We start from the raw sequence: 20,018 nt of genomic DNA on the forward strand, positions 1-20,018 counted from the left end.
AGATTCAGGCGGGTGGCAGTTAAACCAATTCGGAAATATATATACGTAGTTAAATGTTGTTACCCACATATGAAAAACGAGCAGGCACCTGCTGCATATGCCACAACAGAAGAAAAAAAAAAAAGAGATGGACACTTTTACGGAGCGGAGAAGGGACGCCTCGCCGGGGTCCGGGACCGAGGCCCCTTCCCCCGAGAGGGCCCCACCGGGAGCCGTAGCTGAGGCGATCCGCGAGAAAGGCCCGACGCACGTCCAGGGTCACCACCGCGCCCACCACACCGACACCCCGCCTCGTCCGCCTTTGCCGCGGCCGGCGTCACGCGCAGCAGGTAAGCAGCTTACCTGCCCGCCACCCCCGTGGCCGGGGGCTCGTAACAGGGGTCACTCCGCGCGCTCCGCCCGCGCAGCTTACCTGCCCGCCACCCCTGTTGCCGGGGGCGCGTAACAGGGGTCACTCCGCGCGCAGTGCGCTCACGAAAGGGGTGGGGCTCACCCTGGTTGATATAGACAGCAGCTAGGACGGTGGCCATGGAAGTTGGAACCCGCTAAGGAGTGTGTAACAACCCACCTGCCGAATTAACTAGCCCTGAAAATGGATGGCGCTGGAGCGTCGGGCACATTACCCGGCCGTCGCCGGCAGCGAGACGCGCTTGGAGGTGCGCTCAGCGCGGCTCCCATATGATTGCGCACTGGTGTGCGTCTGGGTCGTGACAGCGTGGCACGCGAATGTCTGTGCTGCATTGGATCAGTCTCCTTTCTTTAACAGGCAAAAGCTTTATAACCTCACTAATGCCTTGCATCGTCTATATTAGATATATAACAACGGGCGGGTGCAGGCGGATGGCGGGCGGATGCAGTTCTGATCAAATGTTAGATCGGGTGGATTGCGGATGGTTGACGACTTTCTGATGCGGTTGCGGATGAAATAATTGCCTATCCGCGCATCTCTAATATATATATATATATATATATATATATATATATATTACTCCTCCCCTTTTAGCCACGCCCCCAACCACGCCCCCGTCCCACCCCGACCACGCCCGCCCCCACCCCCTCCCCCCACCTCCCGAAATCGGAGGTCTCAAGGTTGGCAAGTATGAAATGTGCAAACTTAGCACGTGCAGTGTGAGCTTTACAAAAACATCCATTTTGAGGACAATCGCTTCCTGAGTTGGTAGTGACTTCAGACATACACTGCAAAAAGTCAGTGTTTAAAAACAATTAAAAAAATATACAAAAATGAGGGGTATTTTATTTGACCTAAGCAAAATTATCTGCCAATAGAACAAGAAAATATGGTTTGTCAAGACATTCCAAAACAAGTAAAATTAGCTAACTTCAATGAAGCCAAAAATACCTTAAAATAAGTATATTCTCACTAAGGCTGAAACGACGCGTCGACATAGTCGACGTCATCGATTACGTAAATACGTCGACGCCGTTTTTGTGCGTCGACGCGTCGCATACCGTATTTCCTTGAATAGCCGCCGGGGCGCTATTTAATTTAAAACTTCTTCTCACTACTTACCAAAAGGCGTGGGGCAAATTTAGGCCTGCGCTTATAAATATGAGTGTGATGTAAGGATACCATCATGAAAAGCACATTTAATTAAAAAAAAACAACGTTATTATGGTCTTACCTTTACTTATGAGTCCATGCGCAGCTGCTTCTGATCAAAAGCATCGATAACTTGTTTATAGAAGTCTTCCTTATCTTTCTTCAGTTTTAAAAGTCTCTCTGTCTCGATGGAGATATTCCTTTAAGTATTACCTCCTGCTTCCATTGAAAGTCCAGTTTAGAAAACTGTTTTATTTTAGATATGTAATCCTCCATGTTAAAAGTGCTCACTCTTGTGGCTTGTTGTCTTCTTCTGCAGCACCGGTCTTCTGCAGTACCGGTAGTCACAAGAAGGATCACTAGCGCCCTCTACCACCAGGAGGCGGGAGTCATTTAATGACTCATATTTGACACACGCAGCTACGGTATATCATACTTGCCAACCTTGAGACCTCCGATTTCGGGAGGTGGGGGGGTGGGTAGTGGGGGCGTGGTCGGGGTGGGTGGGGCGGGGCGTGGTTGGGGGCGTGGTTAAGAGGGGAGTAGTATATTGACAGCTAGAATTCACCAAGTATTTCATACATACATACATATACATATATATATATATATATATATATATATATGTGTATATATATATGTGTATATATATATATATATGTATATATGCATAAATATATATATATATATGCATAAATATATATATATATGCATAAATATATATATATATATATATATATATATACATATATATATATATATATATATATATATATGCATAAATATATATATATATATGCATAAATATATATATATATATATATATATATATATATATATACATCCTGAAAATATGCAAACAAATCTGTGTTTAGATAATTGATACTTCAAACTTGCATAAATATAACATGAATATAAGATAACTTGGCTTCTGAGAGCTTCAAATTGTAATGAATAAAATGGTAAAGTTGTTGATAAACAAGCAATTATTTTAATAATTAAATATGGTCATTTTAAATGAATTATTATGATAATTTAAAATTAATTATTTCAAATATGTTTATCTTAATGTACCGGTATAATTCTATGGCTGGATGTAATAAGGAGTCAGAAAAAATACAAATAAAAATACAATTCATTTTGATGTTTTTAGCAAAATATAGTCAAAATTTATTTCGTTGTTTTTTTTTTAAATTAATAAATATATTTATTTTTAGGTAAGATAAACATAATAATACAATTTATCTCTAGTCTGGATGATTTAGTTCTTGTCACCCTGTTGTCCTCGTGAAAAAAGGCTGTCCTCACTCAGGTCCGCATGGAGCTGGAGGGGGCGTGGCCTCCAGCGCCGGCTGAAAATCGGGAGATTTTCGGGAGAATATTTGTCCCGGGAGGTTTTCGGGTGAGGCGCTGAATTTCGGGAGTCTCCCGGAAAATTCGGGAGGGTTGGCAAGTATGCGGTATATTAATAAAACATAGCTGCTTACTGTTCTTTTTAGCATATTCAATAGCTTGGACCTTATATCCTACTGAATAGCTCTTAATCTTCTTCCCTTTATGCGATTTCAAATTATTGAAATCAGCCTCCTCCATTTTGAAAATGATGACAGGTGAAGTGTCACTCGTGACGTGACGAGTTTGACTTGGCCGAAGTTCTAGACATATGCTAATTATTTTGCGAAACGAGTTTGACCCGGCGAAAATTCCAGACATGCGCTAATAAAATTAATATTTTGCGAAACGAGTTTGATCCGGTGTTAATCCTGAGCCGGCGGCAAGGCCAAGCATGCGCTAATTATTTTGCGAAACGAGTTTGACCCGGCATTAATTCGAGGCATGCGAATACTATATACCCGGCGTCAATTCAAGGAAATACGCACTTTTTCGTATTGGATGTTTATCTTTATTTTTGCACATTTTAAAGCAAAATAAGCAATACTTTTACTTTTGAAATGCGTATACTATTGCAGAATATTAAGATTTGCACTGTATGTTTATTTTATATTTGTACATTAAAAAGCAAATAAGCTACTTTTAATTCTGTTAAATGATAAAAGTTTTAAATGTTTACATTGTTACAGAATATTTTGTCATGTTGTTGTCAATGTTGACTGAGTGGCCATACTTTTTTTTGTTTGTAAATAAAAGCCATGCCTTTTGAAAAAACTGGCCTACATTTGTTTTTTCATCTTCATTTTAAATAAAAAAAATAATCGGTAAAAGGAAAAATAATCCATAGATTAATCGAAAAAAATAATCTATAGATTAACCGATTAATCGAAAACATAATCTATAGATTAATCGATAGAAAAATAATCGTTAGCTGCAGCCTTAATTCTCACTAATAACAAGTACACTTTTCTTGGTAGAAAAAAAAGAGACCTTTTTGCTCAAAAAACATTCTTAAAGGGGAACATTATCACCAGACCTATGTAAGCGACAATATATACCTTGATGTTGCAGAAAAAAGACCATATATTTTTTTAACCGATTTCCGAACTCTAAATGGGTGAATTTCCAACGATAAAGTCAAAGAAATCTGCCGTCAGACCCCCATTGAATCTGCCGGAGTGTGTGAGCAATTCAGGGACAAAGGACCTCGGTAGCACGGCAAGCAATGGCGGCAGTTTGTTCCCGCAGACGAGCGAGCTAAACCCCCTGGATGTCTTGGCTCACACTGTCCCTTATGCCACCGAAGACGATCAAGAGAAGAATATCGACCCTAGCTTCCCTGGCCTGCTGACATCAACTCCAAAACTGGACAGATCAGCTTTCAGGAAAAGAGAGCGGATGAGGGTATGTCTACAGAATATATTAATTTGTGAAAACTTTATTCATTACTCGCGGTTTTACGTAAATTATTATACATAAACTGTGTTTACCAATAATTTAGCTTAAAAACATTTCTTTTTTTCAATCATTCGAGTACATTCGGGTAGTCTTGTGTAATGCAGTATTTTGTGCCTATTTAGGTATGATTAACCTGAGTGCTGAAAACGTGGAAAAAATATATGTTCTTAGCGCGCCTGAAATGGGCTGTCTGCACTCTCAAAGTGCATGTTGTTGCCAAATGTATTTCATATGCTGTAAACCTAGTTCATAGTTGTTAGTAATTATCTTATCAGACAGTGTTAAGCCGCTGAAATCCGAGTCTGAATCCGAGCTAATGTCGCTATACCTTGCTGTTTGTTTGTATCGGCATCACTGTGTGACGTCACAGGAAAATGGACGGGTGTATACAACGATGGTTAAAATCAGGCACTTTGAAGCTTTTTTTAGTGATATTGCGTGATGGGTAAATTTTTTTTAAAAACTTCAAAAAATAAAATAAGCCACTGGGAACTGATTTTTAATGGTTTTAACCCTTCTGAAATTGTGATAATGTTCCCCTTTAAATGAAGTAAATGCTAGTGCCATTATCTTGACATAATGATATGCGCTCGGCATTACTTTTTTTGAAACCAGAAAACTTATACTAAAAACTAATTTATTGTTCTTAATGGAAAGGCAACAAGGCAACCGCTTGTTCAGGCAAATCATATTGTCTAAAAATGCATTTTTCCATGGATAACATGACATCATCGCGCCAAGTGCGTTTTCTTTCAGTCAATTAGTGCGCATATATACATATATATATTTTTTTTTTATTGTCATTTTGAAGAATTTAGCTGAATGTGCATGAACTATTTCTGTTCAAAATAGTTTGAAATGTTAAATGTTTAAAAATTAACTGTCAGTTTACAGTACTGTGCCAACTGTACTACTATATGAGTACCTATTTTCTATTGTTTCATTGAAAATAAAACAGCAAAGTCCATTTGGCTGTCATCTGTTTTAATTATGAGACACAATTGTGTCAAAATCATGATTTTTTTTTTCATGCTAGAAGAAATTATTACTTTAAAAAAGTAGTTTTATACTTGTGAGTGTTGATGACACAGCTTTGCAACAGTTGATATTCTAGTTTCAAGCATGTTTTACTCAATATAGGTCATCAAATCTCAGCAACAAGCTGTAATATCTTACTGAGATCATTTAGGAGCAAAACACTTAAAACAAGTAAAACACTCTAACATAAAATCTGCTTAGTGAGAAGAATTATCTTATCAGACAGAAAATAAGCAAATATCACCCTTATTTGAGATATTTCATCTTACTTAGATTTCAGTTTTTGCAGTGTATGATCTAAAAATGCATTTTTCCATGGATAACATGACATCATCGCGCCAAGTGCGTGCTCTTTCAGTCAATTAGTGCACATATATACATATATCATTTTTTTCTAATGTAATTTTGAAGAATTTACCTGAATGTTTATGTTCAAAATTGTTTGAAATGTCACATGTTAAATGTTTAAATATTAACTGTCAGTTTACTGCACTGTGCCAACTGTATATATCACCCTTATTTGAGATATTTAATCTTACTTAGATTTTAGTTTTTGCAGTGCAGCAACTAGGAGCTTTCCTGGAAAGGACAAGACAAAATCACAGGGGCCCTCACGCGGAGACTATGTAATGACTCGTAATGCATGTGAAAAGCAAACAGTGTCAAAGACAAACTTGACACAAACTCATTTAAAATGGAACGACACACACACACTGCAGGGGAAAACGGACACAAACTCATTAACTAAGAAAACAAGAGAGAGGAAAGGTACATAAGACTATGTTTGGATTTTGTACCGGTCACTGCTGGCCAGTGGATGCACAGTACATACAATGAAACACATAAGACTCCCTGAAATAAATGTGTAATTAAGAAAAAATGGATGCTTGTTTTAAGGTCTTAATATTCATCAAACAATAATGACACCTGTTCAAATCTGTCTTTGCCATTTTGCATTTCTGATACAGGCCTGTCTCGGTTTATGACTTTTTGGAGCTACAACACACTCCCATAAATCACCATTACTGCACTAAAATAAAAATAGCTAGTTACGGGCAGGTAACTAGTTAATACGATGGTGGAATAACTAGACCAGTGTTTTTCAACCACACTAGTGTGATACAGTGTGGTGTGCCGTGGGAGATTATCTAATTTGGGTTAAAAATATTTTACCAGTAATTATAGTCTGCAAATTATGTGTTGTTGTTGAGTGTCGGTGCTGTCTAGAGATCGGCAGAGTAACCGTGTAATACTCTTCCATATCAGTAGGTGGCAGCAGGTAGCTAATTGCTTTGTAGATGTCAGAAACAGCGGGAGGCAGTGTGCAGGTAAAAAGGTATCTAATGCTTAAACCAAAAATAAACAAAAGGTGAGTGCCACTAAGAAAAGGCATTGAAGCTTAGGGAAGAACGAAACTAAAACTGAACTGGCTACAAAGTAAACAAAAACAGAATGCTGGACGACAGCAAAGACTTACTGTGGAGCAAAGACAGCGTCCAACAATGTACAAACCCCGTTTCCATATGAGTTGGGGAAATGTAAATATAAACGGAATACAATGATTTTCAAATCATTTTCAACCCATATTCAGTTGAATATGCTACAAAGACAACACATTTGATGTTCAAACTGATAAACATTTTTTTTTTTGCAAATAATCATTAACTTTAGAATTTGATGCCAGCAACACGTGACAAAGAAGTTGGGAAAGGTGGCAATAAATACTGATAAAGTTGAGGAATGCTCATCAAACACTTATTTGGAACATCCCACAGGTGTGCAGGCTAATTGGGAACAGGTGGGTGCCATGATTGGGTATAAAAACAGCTTCCCAAAAAATGCTCAGTCTTTCACAAGAAAGAATGGGGCGAGGTACACCCCTTTGTCCACAACTGCGTGAGGAAATAGTCAAACAGTTTAAGCACAACGTTTCTCAAAGTGCAATTGCAAGAAATTTAGGGATTTCAACATCTACGGTCCATAATATCATCAAAAGGTTCAGAGAATCTGGAGAAATCACTCCACGTAAGCGGCATGGCCGGAAACCAACATTGAATGACCGTGACCTTCGATCCCTCAGACGGCACTGTATCAAAAACCGACATCAATCTCTAAAGGATATCACCACATGGGCTCAGGAACACTTCAGAAAACCACTGTCACTAAATACAGTTGGTCGCTACATCTGTAAGTGCAAGTTAAAGCTCTACTATGCAAAGCGAAAGCCATTTATCAACAACATCCAGAAACGCCGCCGGCTTCTCTGGGCCCGAGATCATCTAAGATGGACTCATGCAAAGTGGAAAAGTGTTCTGTGGTCTGACGAGTCCACATTTCTAATTGTTTTTGGAAATATTTGACATCGTGTCATCCGGACCAAAGGGGAAGCGAACCATCCAGACTGTTATCGACGCAAAGTTGAAAAGCCAGCATCTGTGATGGTATGGGGGTGCATTAGTGCCCAAGGCATGGGTAACTTACACATCTGTGAAGGCACCATTAATGCTGAAAGGTACATACAGGTTTTGGAACAACATATGCTGCCATCTAAGCGCCGTCTTTTTCATGGACGCCCCTGCTTATTTCAGCAAGACAATGCCAAGCCACATTCAGCACGTGTTACAACCGCGTGGCTTCGTAAAAAAAGAGTGTGGGTACTTTCCTGGCCCGCCTGCAGTCCAGACCTGTCTCCCATCAAAAATGTGTGGCGCATTATGAAGCGTAAAATACGACAGCGGAGACCCCGGACTGTTGAACGACTGAAGCTCTACATTAAACAAGAATGGGAAAGAATTCCACTTTCAAAGCTTCAACAATTAGTTTCCTCAGTTCCCAATCGTTTATTGAGTGTTGTTAAAAGAAAAGGTGATGTAACACAGTGGTGAACATGCCCTTTCCCAACTACTTTGGCACGTGTTGCAGCCATGAAATTCTAAGTTAATTATTATTTGCAAAAAAAAATAAAGTTTATGAGTTTGAACATCAAATATGTTGTCTTTGTAGTGCATTCAACTGAATATGGGTGGAAAAGGATTTGCGGTTTGTGCATCCGAACATGACATGACAATCAACAATGTCCCCACAAAGAAGGATAAAAACAACTGAAATATTGTTGATTGTTAGAACAAAGTAGATGCGGGAAATATCGCTCAAAGGAAGACATGAAACTGTTAAAGGAAAATACCAAAAAAAGAGAAAAAGCCACCAAAATAGGAGCGCAAGACAAGAACTAAAATACTACACACAGGAAAACAGCAAAAAAGTCCAAATAAGTCAGGGTGTGATGTGACAGGTGGTGACAGTACACCTACTTTGAGACAAGAGCTATAGTGATGCATGCTTGGTCATGGTTTAAATTGCGACAACAACTTTTTATTGTCAACTGAGTTCCGTTTTTTAATGCTGGTGGTGTGCTTCCGGATTTTTCCACCGCAAAAAATGCTCCTGGGTTGAAAAACACTGAACTGGACTACATCACTACACTGAGGAAGGACGTCCTTTTGTTGCCTTTTTTTGTTAACTTTTTTAAAACTTTTACCTCTAATGCGTGAGGAAGGAAAGTACGAGTGAAAAGAGAAGTGAAATTAGACGTCTTAACGTGCTCAGAAAGTGCAGAAACGCAGACCCGTCATTGAAACCTCATGTTCTTGGATAAATAATGTGCTATGCATCGAATAAAAGTTGCAAATAATTATGTTCCAAAGCCAAATTGGTAGGTGTGGGGGGGCGTGGCCTGCGGACCTGCAGCGAAGCGGGGTGTGTCAGGATCGGCTTCGAGATTAGTGACACAGCTGTGAGTGTTTGTCTGATTATGTTAAAGGGAGCAGTCGGGAAGGAGAGGAGGTTGTTGATGGTGGAGAACGAGCGAGAGAAACTTTAACATGGCTGAAAAGCACAACTTATTGCAAAATAAATCCTTGTTCGCAAAGATGAACACGGCTGTCATGTCCGTCATTGGTGGTCCAAAGAACCCGGAGGAGCAAGACCTCCACAGACGGTGATAACCAAGCAGCATAGTGGTCTCATTTTGGAGATTTTGTCTTTACAATTAGGCCTGTCTCCTCCCTTCGAGCATGCAAAACAATCACAGGGACAAACGTATTGAGTAAAGTTAGTGTTTTTAGTCTTTTAATTAGGAAAAAGAGGACACATATATGCGTGACAAGGCCGGGACTCGGTGAACATTTGCCAATGATACTCCAACTTGCTTTATAAATAATATATTTATTTAAATAAAGCATTTTTGTTCCTCTGTTGACAGCAGTGTTGGCGCTAGGAATTTTCAAAATGCTTGTAGCGTCCCGGAAGAGTTAGTGCTGCAAGGGATTCTGGGTATTTGTTCTGTTGTGTTTATGTTGTGTTACGGTGCGGATGTTCTCCCAAAATGTGTTTGTCATTCTTGTGTGGTGTGGGTTCACAGTGTGGCGCATATTTGTAACAGTGTTAAAGTTGTTTATACGGCCACCCTCAGTATCAACTGTATGGCTGTTGATTGATTGATTGAGACTTTTATTAGTAGGTTGCACAGTACAGTACATATTCCGTACAATTGACCACTAAATGGTAACACCCCAATAAGTTTTTCAACTTGTTTAAGTCAGGGTCCACTTAAATTGATTTATGATACAGATATATACTATCTGATATATATCTATGTTTCTATGTTTTATCTAGTGTTTTTCATGTTTTTATTTCTATTTTAATTTTATTTTATATATTCCAACTTTTTATTTGTATTTTGCTACCTTTTTTTTTTATACTTTGCAGCACTTTGAGATTTTAACAAATGCAAAGTGCGTTGCAAATTTTATATTTAACGCTTAAATCTCTGGAGTGTACATCAACTTCACATCTATCCCTCATTTAGAAATGTTTTAGTTTTTTTTATATATATATATATATATTTTTTTTTTGGTCTAACAAAACTATGTTTTTTTAATGGCATACACACAAAATATGCAAAATCTTCCACCAAAAATATTTTTCAAAGTGTAATATTTGATGTGAAGTAATCAGAACCTTGGATAGGTCAATAATTCATAATAACATTGATTTTGATTCAATATTATGTTTTGAGCAATGACAGTTTGAAAGAAAAAAAAACAGCTTTGTCTTATTAGTCAACATTACAACTTTTTCTAAATTACATTTCACCTTTAAGCTTTTTTATTTCACTTTTGTTATGTTTTTGTTTATTTTAATAGTATTTTTAGAATGTGCCGTGGGCCTTTAAAACATTAGCTGTGGGCCGCAAATGGTTTAAAAAATGTGTGTGTGTGTGGGGGGTGTATATTGTAGCGTCCCGGAAGAGTTAGTGCTGCAAGGGATTCTGGGTATTTGTTCTGTTGTGTTTATGTTGTGTTACGGTGCGGATGTTCTCCCAAAATGTGTTTGTCATTCTTGTTTGGTGTGGGTTCACAGTGTGGCGCATATTTGTAACAGTGTTAAAGTTGTTTATACGGCCACCCTCAGTATCAACTGTATGGCTGTTGATTGATTGATTGATTGAGACTTTTATTAGTAGGTTGCACAGTGAAGTACATATTCCGTAGAATTGACCACTAAATGGTAACACCCCAATAAGTTTTTCAACTTAAATTGATTCATGATACAGATATATACTATCAGATATATATCCATGTTTCTATTTTTTATCTAGTGTTTTTCATGTTTTTATTTCTATTTTAATTTTATTTTATATATTCCAACTTTTTATTTGTATTTTGCTACCTTTTTTTTTATACTTTGCAGCACTTTGAGATTTTAACAAATGCAAAGTGCGTTGCAAATTTTATATTTAACGCTTAAATCTCTGGAGTCTACATCAACTTCACATCTATCCCTCATTTAGAAATGTTTTACTTTTTTTTATATTGTTTTTTTTTTGTCTAACAAAACTATGTTTTTTTTATGGCATACACACAAAATATGCAAAATCTTCCACCAAAAATATTTTTCAAAGTGTAATAAATTATGTGAAGTAATGGGAACCTTGGATAGGTCAATAATTCATAATAACATTGATTTTGATTCAATATTATGTTTTGAGCAATGACAGTTTGAAAGAAAAAAAAACAGCTTTGTTTTATTAGTCAACATTACAACTTTTTCTAAATTACATTTCACCTTTAAGCTTTTTTATTTCACTTTTGTTATGTTTTTGTTTATTTTAATAGTATTTTTAGAATGTGCCGTGGGCCTTTAAAACATTAGCTGTGGGTCGCAAATGGTTAAAAAAATGTGTGTGTGTGTGTGTGTGTGGGGGGGGTGTATATTGTAGCGTCCCGGAAGAGTTAGTGCTGCAAGGGATTCTGGGTATTTGTTCTGTTGTGTTTATGTTGTGTTACGGTGCGGATGTTCTCCCAAAATGTGTTTGTCATTCTTGTGTGGTGTGGGTTCACAGTGTGGCGCATATTTGTAACAGTGTTAAAGTTGTTTATACGGCCACCCTCAGTATCAACTGTATGGCTGTTGATTGATTGATTGATTGAGACTTTTATTAGTAGGTTGCACAGTGAAGTACATATTCCGTACAATTGACCACTAAATGGTAACACCCAAATAAGTTTTTCAACTTGTTTAAGTCAGGGTCATGATACAGATATATACTATCAGATATATATCTATGTTTCTATGTTTTATCTAGTGTTTTTCATGTTTTTATTTCTATTTTAATTTAATTTTATATATTCCAACTTTTTATTTGTATTTTGCTACCTTTTTTTTATACTTTGCAGCACTTTGAGATTTTAACAAATGCAAAGTGCGTTGCAAATTTTATATTTAACGCTTAAATCTCTGGAGTGTACATCAACTTCACATCTATCCCTCATTTAGAAATGTTTTAGTGTTTTTTATATGTTTTTTTGTTTTTTTGTCTAACAAAACTATGTTTTTTTTATGGCATACACACAAAATATGCAAAATCTTCCACCAAAAATATTTTTCAAAGTGTAATATTTGATGTGAAGTAATGGGAACCTTGGATAGGTCAATAATTCATAATAACATTGATTTTGATTCAATATTATGTTTTGAGCAATGACAGTTTGAAAGAAAAAAAACTGCTTTGTTTTATTAGTCAACATTACAACTTTTTCTAAATTACATTTCACCTTTAAGCTTTTTTATTTCACTTTTGTTATGTTTTTGTTTATTTTAATAGTATTTTTAGAATGTGCCGTGGGCCTTTAAAACATTAGCTGTGGGCCGCAAATGGTTAAAAAAATGTGTGTGTGTGTGGGGGGGGGGGGGGGGGGGGTTATATTGTAGCGTCCCGGAAGAGTTAGTGCTGCAAGGGATTCTGGGTATTTGTTCTGTTGTGTTTATGTTGTGTTACGGTGCGGATGTTCTCCCAAAATGTGTTTGTCATTCTTGTGTGGTGTGGGTTCACAGTGTGGCGCATATTTGTAACAGTGTTAAAGTTGTTTATACGGCCACCCTCAGTATCAACTGTATGGCTGTTGATTGATTGATTGATTGAGACTTTTATTAGTAGGTTGCACAGTGAAGTACATATTCCGTACAATTGACCACTAAATGGTAACACCCAAATAAGTTTTTCAACTTGTTTAAGTCAGGGTCCACTTAAATTGATTCATGATACAGATATATACTATCAGATATATATCTATGTTTCTATGTTTTATCTAGTGTTTTTCATGTTTTTATTTCTATTTTAATTTAATTTTATATATTCCAACTTTTTATTTGTATTTTGCTACCTTTTTTTTATACTTTGCAGCACTTTGAGATTTTAACAAATGCAAAGTGCGTTGCAAATTTTATATTTAACGCTTAAATCTCTGGAGTGTACATCAACTTCACATCTATCCCTCATTTAGAAATGTTTTAGTGTTTTTTATATGTTTTTTTTTTTTTTGTCTAACAAAACTATGTTTTTTTTATGGCATACACACAAAATATGCAAAATCTTCCACCAAAAATATTTTTCAAAGTGTAATATTTGATGTGAAGTAATGGGAACCTTGGATAGGTCAATAATTCATAATAACATTGATTTTGATTCAATATTATGTTTTGAGCAATGACAGTTTGAAAGAGAAAAAAAAACTGCTTTGTTTTATTAGTCAACATTGCAACTTTTTCTAAAATACATTTAACCTTTAAGCTTTTTTATTTCACTTTTGTTATGTTTTTGTTTATTTTAATAGTATTTTTAGAATGTGCCGTGGGCCTTTAAAACATTAGCTGTGGGCCACAAATGGCACACTTTTGACACCCCTGCTATAGATAATAAAAAATTAAATCTGATAAATCTATGGATAAAAAGCAGAGCCTGGCGACGCATGCGCGTTTATCATAACTCTCTCTCTCTCTCTGTCTCTGCCCCTCCCTCACCAATGCTGCTGGTGTGCACACTTTCACAATTTTGTTTTTAACTCCTTCTTAACCCTGGACGTACATTGAAAATACACGCAACCCTAACTCAAAATGCCGGACATTTGAGGCATTTAAGAAACTCCGCCCTGACAGCCTCGCAAAAGAGGACATGTCCAAAGAAAAGAGAACGTATGGTCAGTCTAGCCTATAATCTGCAACACCTTTTCTGATTCGCAATCTAGGGAACAGAAACATATGCACACTGACGCTTTGTTTCACTTTCACATTTGGTGCGCGAGGCTGTGGATCGCATCACCAGCGCATTTGTGCGTCTGGAATGACTTAAAAGGCAAGACAATGCATAATGAAAGACGTCTTGTCATGTAGGAAGGACAATGTAGTAATTAATTGCCTATAAAAAAAAAAAGACAATAAAAACAATACAGCAGACACCAAAACACATCAATTGCGTTCATTTTATTCATCTCCATAAGTCATCCAGCAGCTATAAAATTATAAAAGAATGTTGCTGAATAGACAATATGTCTAATATTTTTGATTACTGACCGCCAAATATGTTGACACACACACACACACACACACACACACACACATGCAGGATTCTCATCTCAATCAATCAATCAATCAAAGATTATTTATGTAGCCCTTAATCACAACTGTCTCAACCACTGTGCCGCGGCACTAGTGTGCCGTGAGATACAGTCTGGTGTGTCGTGGGAGATTATGTAATTTCACCTAATTGGGTTAAAAATATTTTTTTACAAACCAGTAATTATAATCCGCAAATGTGCCGTTGTTGAGTGTCGGTGCTCTCTAGAGCTCGGCAGAGTAACCGTGTAATACTCTTCCATGCCAGTAGGTGGCAGCAGGTAGCTAATTGCTTTGTAGATGTTGGGAACGACGACGATGGTTTGCAGGTAAAAAGGTATCTAACGTTAAAACCGAAAATAAACAAAAGGCGAGTGCCGCTAAGAAAAGGCATTGAAGCAAAATTAAGCTAAAACTGAACTGGCTGCAAAGTAAACGAAAACAGAATGCTGGACGACAGCAAAGACTTACAGTGTGTGGAGCAGACGGCGTCCACAAAGTACATCCGTACATACCATGACAATCAACACCAAAATAGGTGCGCAAGACAAGAACTAAAACACTACACACAGGAAAACACCCCAAAAAATCTAAATAAGTCATGGGGTGATGTGACAGGTGGTGACAGTACACCTACTTTGAGACAAGAGCTATAGTGATGCATGCTTGGTTATGGTTTGAATTCATATCCAACAGTTGCGAGAACGACTTTTTACCGTCAATATCGGCCGCTGAGTTTCATTTTTTTTAAATTTTCTGCTGGTAGTGTGCCTTGGGATTTTTTCAATGAAAAAAATGTGCCTTGGCTCAGAAAAGGTTGAAAAACACTGTTCTAGTCACCCATGGCATTTTCAATCGGATCAATTCTTCATTCATCACTCCGAGCAATGTTTGTAAGTTTTACAATATAACTACAACTATTCAGACTTATTAAACAAACCGTCACAGGTGAGAGTTCTGTAGGAGTGTTTTCATGCATATGTGATATTATTGTTTTGATTATGCATCCACAAAAATATACGCCACACATACACCCCCCCTGCCCCCAACCCAACGCCTTCGACGCAAATCCCATAAGGCTGATGAATGGATGGTCAGCGCCTGAGAGCTGCGGCCTACCATCATGACCCCGCACTCCCTTCCCTCTGTTGCTAGATATCTCGAGATGTACGCTGTAATATGTATATGTGCTTTGCTATGGAGTTTTTTTTCCCACTCCAGACTGAGCACCCTTAGGAGCCCAGTCTAGATTGTATTTTTTTACTCATCCTTCCCCAGCGTTTTACCTTTTTCCCATCTTTTACGGGGAGCCTTGTGGCGACTGTTGCGATAGTCCAGCATAGAACATTCAATCGCGCAGCTAAGATGGTCTGATCTAAAATATGGAAACCTTCTCTTCTATAAAGTGTCTCTCCCTCCCACCCTCGTTGTCTTGTCTCTCTTTCCAGCCCAAACACATGCCCATTGTCCTCCTCAGCTGGGCACAGGAACAGATAAGGAAAAGGAGTATCTGTCGTCCTTACATTCCAAAGTCAAGGTTAGCACACAGTACTTGCAGACAACCAAAAGACCACAATTAGAAGAAGAACACTAGCTGTTTTGTAATATGATTATGAAAATAAAGAAGTAACACTTAAATACGGATATATGTAAATATCTGCCTCCGACACGACCCATCAGCGTTCCTGTTCTGTAACCCTGTACACTGTTTGTTTGTCTAATCTTGAACGGGTTTGTGCTGAAAACAAAGTTTCGTTGTACTTGTGCAATGACAATAAAGACCTATCTATCTATCTATCTATCTATTATGTGATATCATAATGTCATCAAGCTAGCGTCGTTAGCATTAGCTAATACGCCAAAGCGTTTACAAGTGTCCGTGTTGGTGCTATTAACTAACTGTCGCATTCTTTTTGTATTCTTTCAGTTTCACAAATTCCTCAGTAAATTCACCAAAACGTCACGGTGGAGTTATTAAGTCTGTTGAAATGCTAGCTTCCGCAGCTAGTGGGTCCATGACGATGACCTCTGTTTTGTTTGATCAGCCGTTTTACTGCCGTGTTACAGGCACCGTTTGGAAACATAAACATAAATAAACATTTACAGAATCTTTCTGTGTAAATAACTCATTTTGCAACGTATATATCTGTGACTTATAGTCCAGTGCGGCTTATACACTATATTGCCAAAAGTATTTGGCCACCTGCCTTTACTCACATATGAACTTGAAGTGCCATCCCATGGAATTGTCCAAAATGTTTTGGTATCCTGGAGCATTCAAAGTTCCTTTCACTGGAACTAAGGGGCCAAGCCCAACTCCTGAAAAACAACCCCACACCATAATTCCTCCTCCACCAAATTTCACACTCGGCACAATGCAGTCCGAAATGTAGCGTTCTCCTGGCAACCTCCAAACCCAGACTGGTCCATCATATTGCCAGATGGAAAAGTGTGATTCATCACTCCAGAGAAAGCGTCTCCACTGCTCTAGAGCAGTGGTTCTTAACCTTGTCGGAGGTACCAAACCCCACCAGTTTCATATGCGCATTCACCGAACCCTTCTTTCGTGAAAAATAAAATTTAGTTTTTTTTTCAAATTCAAGACAGAGTTATGTTTTTTTACTGGTGCACAAAATGAACCGTGCATGAACATCACTTTTGTTCAAAGAACAAAACCAACACAGAGCATGAACTCACAACAAATTACACACCTGCAAATCAGTGTGACTTCTGCTGTTGCCATACCCATAATACGCCGATAGGGAGAAGTTTTTATTTACACGATGAGTTGGGTGTGTCTTGACCTACGCGGCGGAGGCTCCACCGAACCCCTGAGGCTGACATACCGAACCCGTAGGGTTCGATCGAACCCAGGTTAAGAACCACTGCTCTAGAGTCCAGTGGCGACGTGCTTTACACCACTGCATCCCACGCTTTGCTTTGTACTTGGTGATGTATGGCTTAGATACAGCTGCTCGGCCATGGAAACCCATTCCATGAAGCTCTCTGCGTACTGTACGTGGGCTAATTGGAAGGTCACATGAAGTTTGGAGCTCTGTAGCAACTGACTGTGCAGAAAGTCTTTGCACTATGCGCTTCAGCATCCGCTGACCCCGCTCTGTCAGTTCACGTGGCCTACCACTTGGTGGCTGAGTTGCTGTTGTTCCCAAACTCTTCACTTTTCTTATAATAAAGTTGATTTTGGAATATTTAGGCGCAAGGAAATTTCACGACTGGATGTGTTGCACAGGTGGCATCCTATGACAGTTCTACGCTGGAAATCACTGAGAGCGGCCCATTCTTTCACAAATGTTTGTAGAAACAGTCTCCATGCCTAAGTGCTTGATTTTATAAACAGGGCCAAGTGATTAGTACACCTGATTCTCATCATTTTGATACGTGGCCAAATACTTTTGGCAATATAGTGTATGTGGGGAAAAAAAAAAATTCCTTAAAAAAACTTGTGGGTGTGGCTTATATACCGGTGCATTCTATAGTCCGGAAAATAAGGTAGTCCAAAAGTCAAAGCCCATGGCATGAATACTCACTTGTGTGTAACAAACGCATGCGATTCCATTTAATGACTGTCGCCGGGTCACCTTGCACAACAGAAATAACCAGTAGGAATTGAAACAGGACTAGAAATATACCACAAAGTCAGGGTATTTGCTGTGATACATGTACAAGTAACAGCATAAGCAAAGAGATTAATGATCAGTGTGAGAGGAGGAGGAGTCAAGCCCAAGTTGAGTACACCCTAAAATTAGGGATGTCCGATAATATCGGACTGCCGATATTATCGGCCGATAAATGCTTTAAAATGTAATATCGGAAATTATCAATATCGGTTGCAAAATTATTGGTATCGGTTTGTAAAAAGTAAAATGTATGACATTTTGAAACGCCGCTGTGTACACGAATGTAGGGAGAAGTACAGAGCGCCAATAAACCTTAAAGGCACTGCCTTTATGTGCCGGCCCAATCACGTAACATCTGCAGCTTTTCACACACGAGTGAATGCTATCCATACTTGGTCAACAGCCATACAGGTCACACTGAGGGTGGCCGTATAAACAACTTTAACACTGTTACAAATATGCACCACACTGTGAACCCACACCAAAAAAGAATGACAAACACATTTCGGGAGAACATCCGCACCGTAACACAACAGAACAAATACCCAGAACCCCTTGCAGCACTAACGCTTCCGGGACGCTACAATATACACCCCCCCGCTACCATCAAAAGCATGTTTAAAAAAAATAATGCACTTTGTGAAATTCAAAGTATAGTATTTCCCATAGTTGTAGTGGGTATCAGGATTATCTCAGGGAGAGCATGTCCCAAATTCCAAGCTGCTGTTTTGAGGCATGTTAAAAAAAATAATGCACTTTGTGACTTCAATAATAAATATGGCAGTGCCATGTTGGCACTTTTTTTCCATAATTTGAGTTGATTTATTTTGGAAAACCTTGTTACATTGTTTAATGCATCCAGCGGGGCATCACAACAAAATTAGGCATAATAATGTGTTAATTCCACGGTTGATATCGGAATCGGCAATTAAGAGTTGGACAATATCGGAATATCGGCAAAAAAGCCATTATCGGACATCCCTACCTAAAATCGGTCGTTGTTCTCATCTTTCTGACAGAATTATTAAAGTTCTGTCACCACAGTTTTATTATTTTTTAATATACAGTGGTACCTCAGTTTTCCTACTTTGGTTCGTTTTTTTTTTTGGTTCGGTTTTCAAAGGGGAACATTATCACCAGACCTATGTAAGCGTCAATATATACCTTGATGTTGCAGAAAAAAGACCTTATAATTTTTTAACCGATTTCCGAACTCTAAATGGGTGAATTTTGGCGAATTAAACGCCTTTCTAATATTCGCTCTCGGAGCGATGACGTCACAACGTGACGTCACATCGGGAAGCAATCCGCCAATCCACCGAGTCAAATCAGCTCTGTTATTTTCCGTTTTTTTGACTGTTTTCCGTACCTTGGAGACATCATGCCTCGTCGGTGTGTTGTCGGAGGGTGTAACAACACGAACAGGGACGGATTCAAGTTGCACCAGTGGCCCAAAGATGCCGAAGTGGCTAGAAATTGGACGTTTGTTCCACACACTTTACCGACGAAAGCTATGCTACGACAGAGATGGCAAGAATGTGTGGATATCCTGCGACACTCAAAGCAGATGGATTTCCAACGATAAAGTCAAAGAAATCTGCCGCCAGACCCCCATTGAATCTGCCGGAGTGTGTGAGCAATTCAGGGACAAAGGACATCGGTAGCACGGCAAGCAATGGCGGCAGTTTGTTCCCGCAGACGAGCGAGCTAAACCCCCTGGATGTCTTGGCTCACACCGTCCCGAAGATGATCAAGAGAAGAATATCGACCCTAGCTTCCCTGGCCTGCTGACATCAACTCCAAAACTGGACATATCAGCTTTCAGGAAAAGAGAGCGGATGAGGGTATGTCTACAGAATATATTAATTGATGAAAATTGAGCTGTCTGCACTCTCAAAGTGCATGTTGTTGCCAAATGTATTTCATATGCTGTAAACCTAGTTCATAGTTGTTAGTTTCCTTTAATGCCAAACAAACAC

The 20,018-nt window shown here is 38.5% G+C and overlaps 1 protein-coding gene across 3 annotated transcripts in view; it reads right to left on the minus strand.

The window, feature by feature from the left end:
* The window catches only part of septin12 (septin 12), a 244,464-nt gene that overhangs the window by 49,946 nt on the left and 174,500 nt on the right, over positions 1 to 20,018 (minus strand). The gene's annotated exons all lie outside the window — the stretch shown is intronic.

The sequence above is a fragment of the Nerophis lumbriciformis genome, linkage group LG22 (genome assembly GCF_033978685.3).
Source record: "Nerophis lumbriciformis linkage group LG22, RoL_Nlum_v2.1, whole genome shotgun sequence".
In the NCBI taxonomy this organism is placed as follows: domain Eukaryota; kingdom Metazoa; phylum Chordata; class Actinopteri; order Syngnathiformes; family Syngnathidae; genus Nerophis; species Nerophis lumbriciformis.